At 44.8% G+C, this 10,033-nt stretch overlaps 1 pseudogene across 1 annotated transcript in view; it reads right to left on the reverse strand.

Moving 5' to 3' along the window:
* Positions 1 to 3,926, reverse strand: part of LOC146812780 (mannan-binding lectin serine protease 1-like) — a 62,945-nt pseudogene extending 59,019 nt beyond the window's left edge. The window contains exons 1-2 of the transcript XR_014966895.1: positions 3,641 to 3,926; positions 668 to 884 (exon numbers count right to left, since the gene is read on the reverse strand). The product of XR_014966895.1 is annotated as a mannan-binding lectin serine protease 1-like (transcript). The remainder of the gene's footprint in view (positions 1 to 667; positions 885 to 3,640) is intronic.
* Between the last annotated feature and the right edge of the window lie 6,107 nt (positions 3,927 to 10,033).

Consider the following 10,033-nt stretch of genomic DNA (forward strand, 5'->3'; position numbering starts at 1 on the left):
AAAATGATTGCGAGGCATTTTGTAGGTTTCCATGCCCCGGCGGAACATGCTGGTTCAAGGAGTGTTGTCAGTGTTCCTGTCCCAAGATTTTGCCAGTGTCTATTAGAAGCTTCAGACATAACTCAGAACTTGAGCCTTAAGTAGAACTATCTCCTGGTGGGGTTTAGTATTACCTAGTAGTACATGAACCATTTATGTAACCTATTTTTGCTGTAAATCTTCTCATGCTGCACCTAAACGGATGGAGTGGACTTTTCTCACAAATGCAACATACTGTTCGGGGACAAGGACTGAGCAAGAATATAAAACCCTCTCTTAAGGAGGCAGGAGAGGATGACAGGTGTGTATGGGGGAGTATTGTAATGGAGGAAGCTCTCCTTTTTAGTTGGCAACACACAAAGTATTGTTTGTTTATTTGTGCGTTTGGTAGGTTCATGGACCAGGCATTTATTGGCACAGAGGAGGCCTCCTAATTCTGTTCAGTGGAAAGACTCCATTGTTTATAGGAGGAAGTAGGTCACCTCCACTATCATGAAGGAGCTCAGTAGATGTCCTTTGGCTATCTGTAGGAGGAGCATTCATATTTGTGCATGCTAGGCTTTAATTGGACAGACTATAGAGGGGATGTAAGACGAGATACCATGGCACATGCGCATAGATATATTACCTTCACATAGTCTTCACAGTGCTCATTACCTTCACCAACATCAAAGTGGGTGAACTGGAGTTTGATTCTCCTTCCTTGCGGTACATAAATTGTCCATGTCATGGTTTGGTTTGGAGGATAGGGCCCGGGGTAGCCTGGGGATGAGATCTGTCCAAATAATACCTTGGCGGTGCCTTGAAGTGAAAAGCAGGACACCAAGAAGAGCCAGGTATAAGTCCTGAAATGGGAAGAGACAGTCATTCAACCATTAGATATCTACAATGAGGTGTCAAAGTGGGCACATACGGGTCTGTTATGGCCATCAACATTTTATTGTAAGTAGTTTTAACTAACAGTATGAGAGGTCCAGGATACCAGTGAATAACCTAGAAATCTGGTCCAGGCGGTACAATTGCTCAATGGTTGGTGTTCAGGAGGGAACAGAGTCTAGAAGTTGAGTCGCTTGTGAAGTGGTCAGTCATGGAAGATAAATAGTCATGCACTTAGGGGTCACATCACAGGCCTTCGCCAGAGTCCAGAAGGCTGTAGGCACAAGATCTGGCTTTCTATCAGACATCTCTCTCACAGCCTTTAGCATTTCACCTTGGAAATGACCTTGCAAACATCCATATAGAAAGAAGGTTGTGAATAGACTGTCCTTTCCCAGATGTGGCTTAAATCTATCATTTCCATTTCTGGCAAAGCCAATAGTGATGTGATATTTGTGGTCAGGAATGATGTCATCTGAAATGTTATCTGTCTGGTGTCAGGTCGTGAGCTGTGCATTTGGAGGGTGTCAGCTGCATATGTCATCATAGTTGGTGGAATGCAGTATGTTCCAGGTTAAAGATTGCATCGACCTGCCTTTTTCTTAAAGAATTGTTGTTGTTTTTAATAATTGACCTTTTTATCTGATCTTAGTAAGGAACCATAACTTCTCGTCAACAAATATTTTTCAGTGATTGTTTCTGTTTATTTATGATATAGTTTGGCCCATTCCTTGCACAGGGGCGGCTCTCCAATTGGAGCGAAGGAGCGTCATCCCACTTAAATGCCCCCACAAAAACCCCAGAGATGAAAGATAAAATCGTAACGAAGTTAATTAATTCCAAATTTTGTTTTTTGTCAACCCATCCTGAACTGAGAGTGTCAGGATGGGATGGGGGCTTCTGAGTAGCAGCAGTGGTGGGCTGCCTGGGCTCTAGTTTTTAGTGTGCATGTCACTTTGGCCAGCCATCTTGCGACAGCCAAACTGACATGCGCACTATAAATCTATCAACCCTGAGAGCCTGCACAGGCCTCTAGTGTCCTCGGGAGCACCAGAGAGAAGCTGCTCCCTCCAGTCCTGGAGCTTCTCTCATGCTGGTTAACAGCACAACAGCAGCACCAGGATTTGTTAAGGGAGTTAGCTGGGGCCCTGGGTGTGATGTGAGGAGGAGAAGAGGAGTACTGGAGCGAGGAGGACGTGTCTGCAGCAAGCACAGTAATTACCTTTTTATTTATTTAACTTATGTATTTTTTTTAATGTATTTAATGTAAGCACCCACCCATTTTCCTGCCCTTCCAATCGCTGTACTTGCCAGCCGCCACTGTTCTGCTCCCATTCCTCTGAGCATAAGGGGCTCAGTGATGTTCAGTAAAATCTCCCAGAATTAATTGAAAAAAGTATGTTAACTGGAATGTAAACTTTTTTTCTCATAAGAAAAAATACAGTTCGTTACCAAAAATGTAGACATTTCCCTGATCAATTCAAATGAGGTAGTTGGTTAAAATGCAAACCGTAAAATCCCTAAAATTCACCAGTAACGTTCAGCACCTTCAGCCAGAGTTTGCAGGTCACAGCTGAAGGACAAAAGTTAATTCTAAGTTTTGAGTGGGCACTGGCTGCTGTGGTCACTTGTGAATCATTGGTTGCCTCCAGCCTTCGGGACTCCTAGAAAGATGTCCCAAAAGATTACATGGGTGTGATGGAGAAGGTGGAGTCCTCCCATCCAAGTGTTTGCTCGAATGAAACATACTTTTTATGTCAAAAAGATATTCCTACCGACTGAACCTTTTTTCTAAAGACTTTATGCAATTTAACAAATCAATCAAATTATTTAGATTTACAGCAGGTGGCATTCACATTGAGTACTTTTTGTCGTTTTCCATCCGAATTCCTGAAGGACTATCCCTGGTTGACAAAAGCATGACCAGTGCAGAGATTTTGAATGGGCTTCCAAAACCAGACTTGCAATTTGTAACTCATGTTTCTATCCTCCACCCCTGCCAGCACAAAGGAAAAACCAAGGATTCGATTGGCAAAGTCGATAGGTCTGGCTTTGTCTGCCAGCCATTTGGCTTTGTCAGTGCTTGTTTTTCCATGGTTTTGTTAATTTTGATTTACAAGTCACCTTGCTGCGCTACCCTACGTCAAAGTGAAAGGGCAGGAATGCACCGTATTTATCTATTTATCAATGGAAGGGGGCCTGTGTTGTCAGCAGGAGTGTTTTTGTGCAGGAAGGGGCGCCTTCCTGCAAAAAAAAAAATCCAGAGGCTTTTTCCTGTTTCTATGTGTGCTGCAGAAAGAGGAAAGACAAGGAGAAATAAAGTTCTTTCTCCTCGTTGCACAAAGTGGCTTTGCGTGGCCTCATTAATATGATTTTATAGTTTGCCCCGCAAGAGCGTCACAAAAAGTGATGCTGCAACAGCACAAGGCGGTCATAGATTTGCCCCCTAATTTAAGCAAAATTGAAAGGTCTATGGGTAACGCCATTCCTGATTAGTCGCTTGCGGGAGCGATTATGAGCCCCCCACTGTTGCTGGTGGCCTGCAAACTGGTCACATAGTCTAACTTTGTTCTAGGACAGACACCAGACACTTCACAAGAGCCATCAGTTATGTTCTTTACATATCACAACATAAACATGATCATTGGCAGGGGAAACTGAACCTGATTAAAGACTGTGTCAGCTTTGTAGGGCTCCAGAGAGGGAGACAGATAAAGACACTCACCTCATTGTGCTCTGAGGCCAGTTCAGCATCTAGGATACACCCCGTGGAGAGCAGCACCTCCACGAGACGGCGTTGTGCAGAAGCAGGTCTCAGGGAAGCCCCTGAGCAGAACCAGGTCTTCAAGAGATGCACAGTGCAGAAGTAATCATACAACAGTATCCCTGCAGTGAAGCAGGTACCAATACCTCCCACCACCTGAGCAGACTTAGGGTCCCCTTAGTGTCCAATTCACAGCCAGGTACACTCAATACACCACAGTGCAGGCTGCGGTGCTCTCCTGTGTTCTGTGCAGTCAGACCTCCTGGCTGAAAACTATTAAACTGGTATTTAAAATGTGTGGTATCTGATGGTCAATGCCCCTTGGGCATGTGAACTCTTTGGCTCAAGGATCAGAGGACTTGGTCCTTGTGCATAATGCAGAGTTTGCTCTTTGAAAGAGCTGAACGGGCAAGTCACATGTTTTGGGTTTTTGCATCATTTCTTATTATGGAAAAATATAGGTGGTTTGCATCACAACCTCTGGATGGCTGTAAGTTAAAACGAAAAGCAGTATAACGCAGCCAGCGCTGGCTGAGTCATAGACCGCTTTTTAATTGCTGACTGGATGGTGGGTGAGAGGCAACTCTGAGGGGTGGAAGGGAGGGATGTGGGTGAGGCAACACGGACAACAAAGAGTGTGGGGGAAAAAGCGCTATGATACGCCCAGCGCGTGATGTGTCACAGCACTTTTTTTTCTATTGCGGGTGGAAGCCAACATGGAGGAAGGGAGGAGGAGGCAACATGAAGGGCGAGTTGTGGGTTACCATAGTCAATATAGGGTGTGGGGAAAACAAGCACTTTGACGCAGCTAGCAGTGCCCATGGTATAGCCTTTTTTTATGTTATGGCAGGTGGGTGGGGTCAACACAGGTAACTGAGAGTGGGAGGGAGAGTGGGGACAGTAACACAGATAATGGAAGAAGGGTTGGCAGGTGGGGCAAGCAACACAAACTATGGAAGGAGGTAGGGTTTTGGGGGCAAGCCGTATGGACAACGAAAGGAGGGAGGTTGGGTGGTGGCAAGCAACATGGATAACGGAAGGATGAAAGGCAGGTGAAACACGGAGGGCAGGAGAAGTACACAAGTGAGACTGCTGAAAAAGAGACTCTCTGCTCTGGTGGAGTGCTCAACCACAAACAAAAAAGCAGCTCCTAAAAAAATGAGCAGCAGAAGCACACAAGTAATGCATCCATCCTCCGGGGAGGGACGAACACACGAAGAGGAAGGAAGCCTACGGCAGCTGACCAATAAGAAGCAAGCAAATGAGAGTGACAACAAAACCAGCCAACGGTTACCAATTGCCAGCCTGTAACTTTACTTTTGGATAACAATATATGTTGCATGAAGCCGTGCATGTGCTGTCTTATACAAGACCTAAAAAAACTCAGTTCAAAAGACAGTGGACCTTCAACTATTAATTGAATTTTATTAGTTTCCAATAATTTTCAATAATTTCTAAACAAACTAATCTGATTGATGAGGTAAGTTCACAATGAAATTAATGAGTATTTAAATAAGAATCATGTAGTACTTCTTAAAAAACTCATAATTGATCCCAGAACATTTAAAATTGGTATATTCAGGCAATATTCCTTTACAACTAGTTCAAATAGAAAGGACTGTATCCTCTTTGCACTTTTACTAGTAGGCAGTTGGACATTTTGCAGTCAGTTCGCAAAGAAATGTACTCCTGTGCGACTTCTTAACATATTCTTAAATACCTTTGTGAATTGGCCTCTATATTTAATCTTCTCTTTTCTCTCTGACTGATCTTGTGTTATTTCATTCCTTCCCTTCACATCACCTCCATAAAGTTCTGATTTTGGTGCACCTCAAAGTTCAATCGTATCCCACTTTTTATCAAACTGCTGGAACCCGCTACCAGGTGTCATTAAGTCCTTCACATTAGCCTCCTAATACTAGGCTGACAGCACAAAGATGTTCCTGAATGTGGAGAACCTGGTGGTTCTATATAACCCAGACTTACACCACTGTCTTCGAGTCGTTGATCAATGGATGCAGCTGAAACTTTCCGACTCTGTACATAGTAGCCAGTGGCCCCCTGCATTTAGTCCTCACTTTTTAGGTAACAGCACATTTCATGCCTTTTATTTCTGCAGTCTATACTTGTAATGTTATATGGGAAACTACAAGTCCCATAATGCAACACGCTGTCGTTTAAACATCTGAAATTGACTGAAGGTATCACATATCAGGACACCTGGCCACTTAGCGATAATGTCTGTCTCATCTTCGGCAAGTCATACATGTGTTGATGTGTAATATGCGAATATAAGGCATTCAGCTGTTAGATCTGTGTAAGATAACTCTGCTATTTTATGTGTGAACCTGAATGGTTTATGTCATCTGTGGGACAGCTGTATGACATTGTTCTGCATTCTGTCCATCAACTGTCGTTTTTGCATTTGTCACCCCGAGTGGGAAGGGTATGCCCAGACGTGGGTCCATGCCTCTGGAATCAAGCGGTCCTAGGATGCTTGTTTCCAGTCCAGGGAGGACCTGGCTTGGCAGTTCGGGCTGGACTGTTCCCATGAGGCGCAGGGTCAAGACTGATTTCCATATTGCTGGGTTCAAACTAGAACGGCATGGTAAGTAAAACAAGCATTGGCATAGCCAATAGGTCTCGCCTTTGGGACCTTATAAGTGTTTAGCCATGCAACAGTTGCATAACTAAATACTTATAAGGTCCCAGAAGCGAGACATATTGGCTATGCCAAGCGGCCGTGAAAGTTAAAGTGATCGAGATCTCAATCGCGATCAAACATCACAGCGGCCGTGAAAGTGAAAGTAATCGTGGTAAAGCGCGGCGTGCGCGAACATGCACTATAGCGCTAGGCTGGCCTGGTAGCACTTTTTGGAGCCCTCTCAATAAGTCTCGCCAGACCAGCGCATGCGCTGGGTCAGGCGAGACCTAAAAACGATGGATTTAGGCCCAGATCTCTGTACTGGGGTGAATGTATGACATTGTTCTGCATTCTGTCCATCAACTGTTATTTTTGCATGTGTGGGATAGCTGCCTGGGGTTCACACCAGTGAATTCCCTGTAGCTGGAAAGTTAAGGCTGGTGTTTAAAACAAGCACGAATAAGATCTATGCAATTTAATTGACCATTCTGCCGGCTACAATATAATCCTATTTATTATAATCCCCTGGAGGTATAGCTTTGCTGTGTGAGGCCTAAGGTGTGTCTCGTGGGAAGCTGTGCAGTTAAAAGCTGGAACCTAACTCAGTGTATCATCTAAGGGAGTCTGGTCATGTGACGTATGACCCTATAGGTGATGTCTCACAATATTGAATGATTTGAACATTTTATGCAGGAGTGGGCCTGGGGACACAACTCATATCTTTAAAAAAAACTTCCAACAATATAGTTTCTTGATATCTCAACACCACCCCCATTTGGAAGCCCTCGATGGCCCAGCAGCCTAATTAACATTTGTCAGCATGACAGCTAAACAAATCTAGAAACAGTTGCACCAATATACTGGCCACAAAAAGTGGTTTCAATTTGCAAACAGTCTTTTAGTGACCAGAACAAATTCAATGCACGTGTGTACTGATGGATCAGTTCACAGAATTCGGAATCGGAGTGGGTGGCAGTGCGACCCGCCGCGTTAATATTTATAAGGTGGGTTTCGAATATTGCAAATCACTCTGATTAGTGGCAATCCCAGGGATGGTGGGCTGTAAGTTTCTGCAGACCAGCATGTCTGAGATGCTTCTTGATAGACATTTTTTTCAGAAAAGCCTGATTTCCTTCAAGGAAATGGGGATGTTGTTAATGTTTCTTTGAGAGTTGGCTGTGTTATCAGGACCACTGACTACTTCCCCAGGAGCTCTTTCCACTCTTCACAAAGATGATGAGGTCAAAGGGATCCCTTCCATTTTGCAAATAAGAAAGCACCCCACTTCAGTGGCGGTAACTTTTCAGTGGAGTACGACCAGAAATCTAGTTGCAAAGCCTATATCTGGGACCAGGTGGATATTTTAAAAGAACCCACAAAATCCCACTTCCTAATATTGAATCGGTATCTAGTTGCAATCCCATTTTATCAGTCTGTAAAACTTTACTAACTTCCAAAAATGGGATCAGTAAATGGCCAAAAACTTTCTTTCTCTGCAGACTCCAAGGGGCTTATTTGCAGGCCCCTCGCGCCTAAGGTACGTCACTTTTTCCCATGTTAAAAGTGATGCATTGGCGGCGCAAGGGGCTTGTAAATAAGCCCCCAAGGGGCATATCAGCAACAACCGGCGATAATTATCGCTAAGTGCACTGAGCGCTAGGATAATTATCGCCGGCTAACGTGGATTTTTATCGCTGAGATAGCGTGCTATTAGCAACGCTTATCTCAAAAGCGATAAAAATCCTAGCGCTAACTGCCTAACGTGAGATTATCGCTGGAAACCCAGCGATAATCTCACGAAATGTGGCGTTAGCTTGTTGATAGGGCCTCACAAACTTAGCCATGATATCCACCCTCCATAGGATATCATGGCTAAGTCAGTCCTGAAGCAGGCGTAAGGAAAGTAGGGATAATAGGGGTTATCGCTACTTTTCCTGCCGCTATGCTTCATAGCGTGGGGCTTGATGATAGGAGAAATGTCGCTTAGCGACATTTCTCCGGTCAGGTCAGGAACGCCCACTTTGCATCTCATTAGAGATGCAAAGCTGGGCGTTAAGAATCCGTGCGCTAATGCAAGGTTTCACGCGTTAGCGTGACCTTGCTAATTAGGCGATAAAATTATCGCCGCTTTTCGGCCGAAAGAGGCCGCAAAAGCAGCGATAATTTTCTATCGCCGCCTTGTAGATATGCCCCCAAATCTTTTCAACAGTATTTTCATCAGACAAATCTGAGCGTTGTATTTTGAGTGCCGCACTTCCTTCTCAACATGATGGGTCTGATTAGCAAAGGGCCTCCACATTTATGAGGGAATCTCTGCACTCGGGGCGGAATCTCCACAATGAGAATTATTAATGCTAAGCTCCCGCCCGACGGTGGGGACTCCCCCATGATTGCGGGGCCTCCGCCACCACTGCGGAAGCCCTTCGTGAAGCAGGCCGTATATTCATTGGTCATTAAACAGGTGCAGAAGATGGTTTGTCCTGTACTTCAACATGCAGCACTGCACTGCTATCTGCTGTGGCAACAGAGCTGGACTAGGGGTGTGTGAAATTCATGTAATTTGCCAATATGTGGAAAACTGCAAAAATTGCGAGAAATTTCACAGGATGCAAAACTGACATTTAGTGCAATATTTTAGCGTGAATTCTATCCATGCGCCCATTTTGGGAAGTAAGGACACATTATTTCTCTCTAGAGAAAACAGAGTAAAATATTATAGAATCCGAACAAAAGCCAGTCGCATTCTGCCCCCTCGCGTTGTTCCAGGGCTTCTGCCACGTGGTATAATGGCGTCATTTTGTGAATTTCAGGTAACAAGCATTACTCGAAAATCACAAAATTATGCAACATTACACTGGCATAATAAAAATGTCAGCAAAACACACAAGATGATGGAAGGAATGTTGCACATTGGCAAAATATTCACCCCCAGTCACAGATCTGGGTTTAATCCATTGTTATTTTGCTCACCACCCCACCCCAGTTCAGACATGGCCATATGCAAATCAGTCTTGACCCTGTGCCTCATGGGAACAGTCCAGCTCGAACTGCCAAGCCATGTCTTCCCTGGACCGGAATCAAGCATTCTAGGACCGGTTTCGGGGTTTCACCCCTCTTCAGCCAGTATAGCTTGACTCCAGTGGCGTAGTGAGCACGGGACCCACGTCTGGGCATACCCTTCCCACATAGGGTGAACAGCAAAACACACAAGATGATGGACGGAATATTGCATATTGGCAAAACATTCACCCCCAGTCACAGATCTGGGTTTAATCCATTGTTATTTTGCTCACCACGCCACCCCAGTTCAGATATGGCCATATGCAAATCAGTCTTGACCCTGTGCCTCATGGGAACAGTCCAGCCTGAACTGCCAAGCCATGTCTTCCCTGGACCGGAATCAAGCATTCTAGGACCGGTTTCGGGGTTTCACCCCTCTTCAGCCAGTATAGCTTGACTCCAGTAGCGTAGTGAGCACGGGACCCACGTCTGGGCATACCCTTCCCACATAGGGTGAACAGCAAAACACACAAGATGATGGACGGAATGTTGCACATTGGCAAAGCATTCACCCCCAGTCACAGACCTGGGTTTAATCCATCGTTATTTTGCTCACCACGCCACCCCAGTTCAGACAATAAAAATGTCACCCAGGCCTAATCTTGATGACTGACTTTTGCAGTTTTGCACTGAATTAACTCTTGCACCTT

Source organism: Triturus cristatus, chromosome 7 (genome assembly GCF_964204655.1).
Source record: "Triturus cristatus chromosome 7, aTriCri1.1, whole genome shotgun sequence".
Lineage (NCBI taxonomy): Eukaryota > Metazoa > Chordata > Amphibia > Caudata > Salamandridae > Triturus > Triturus cristatus.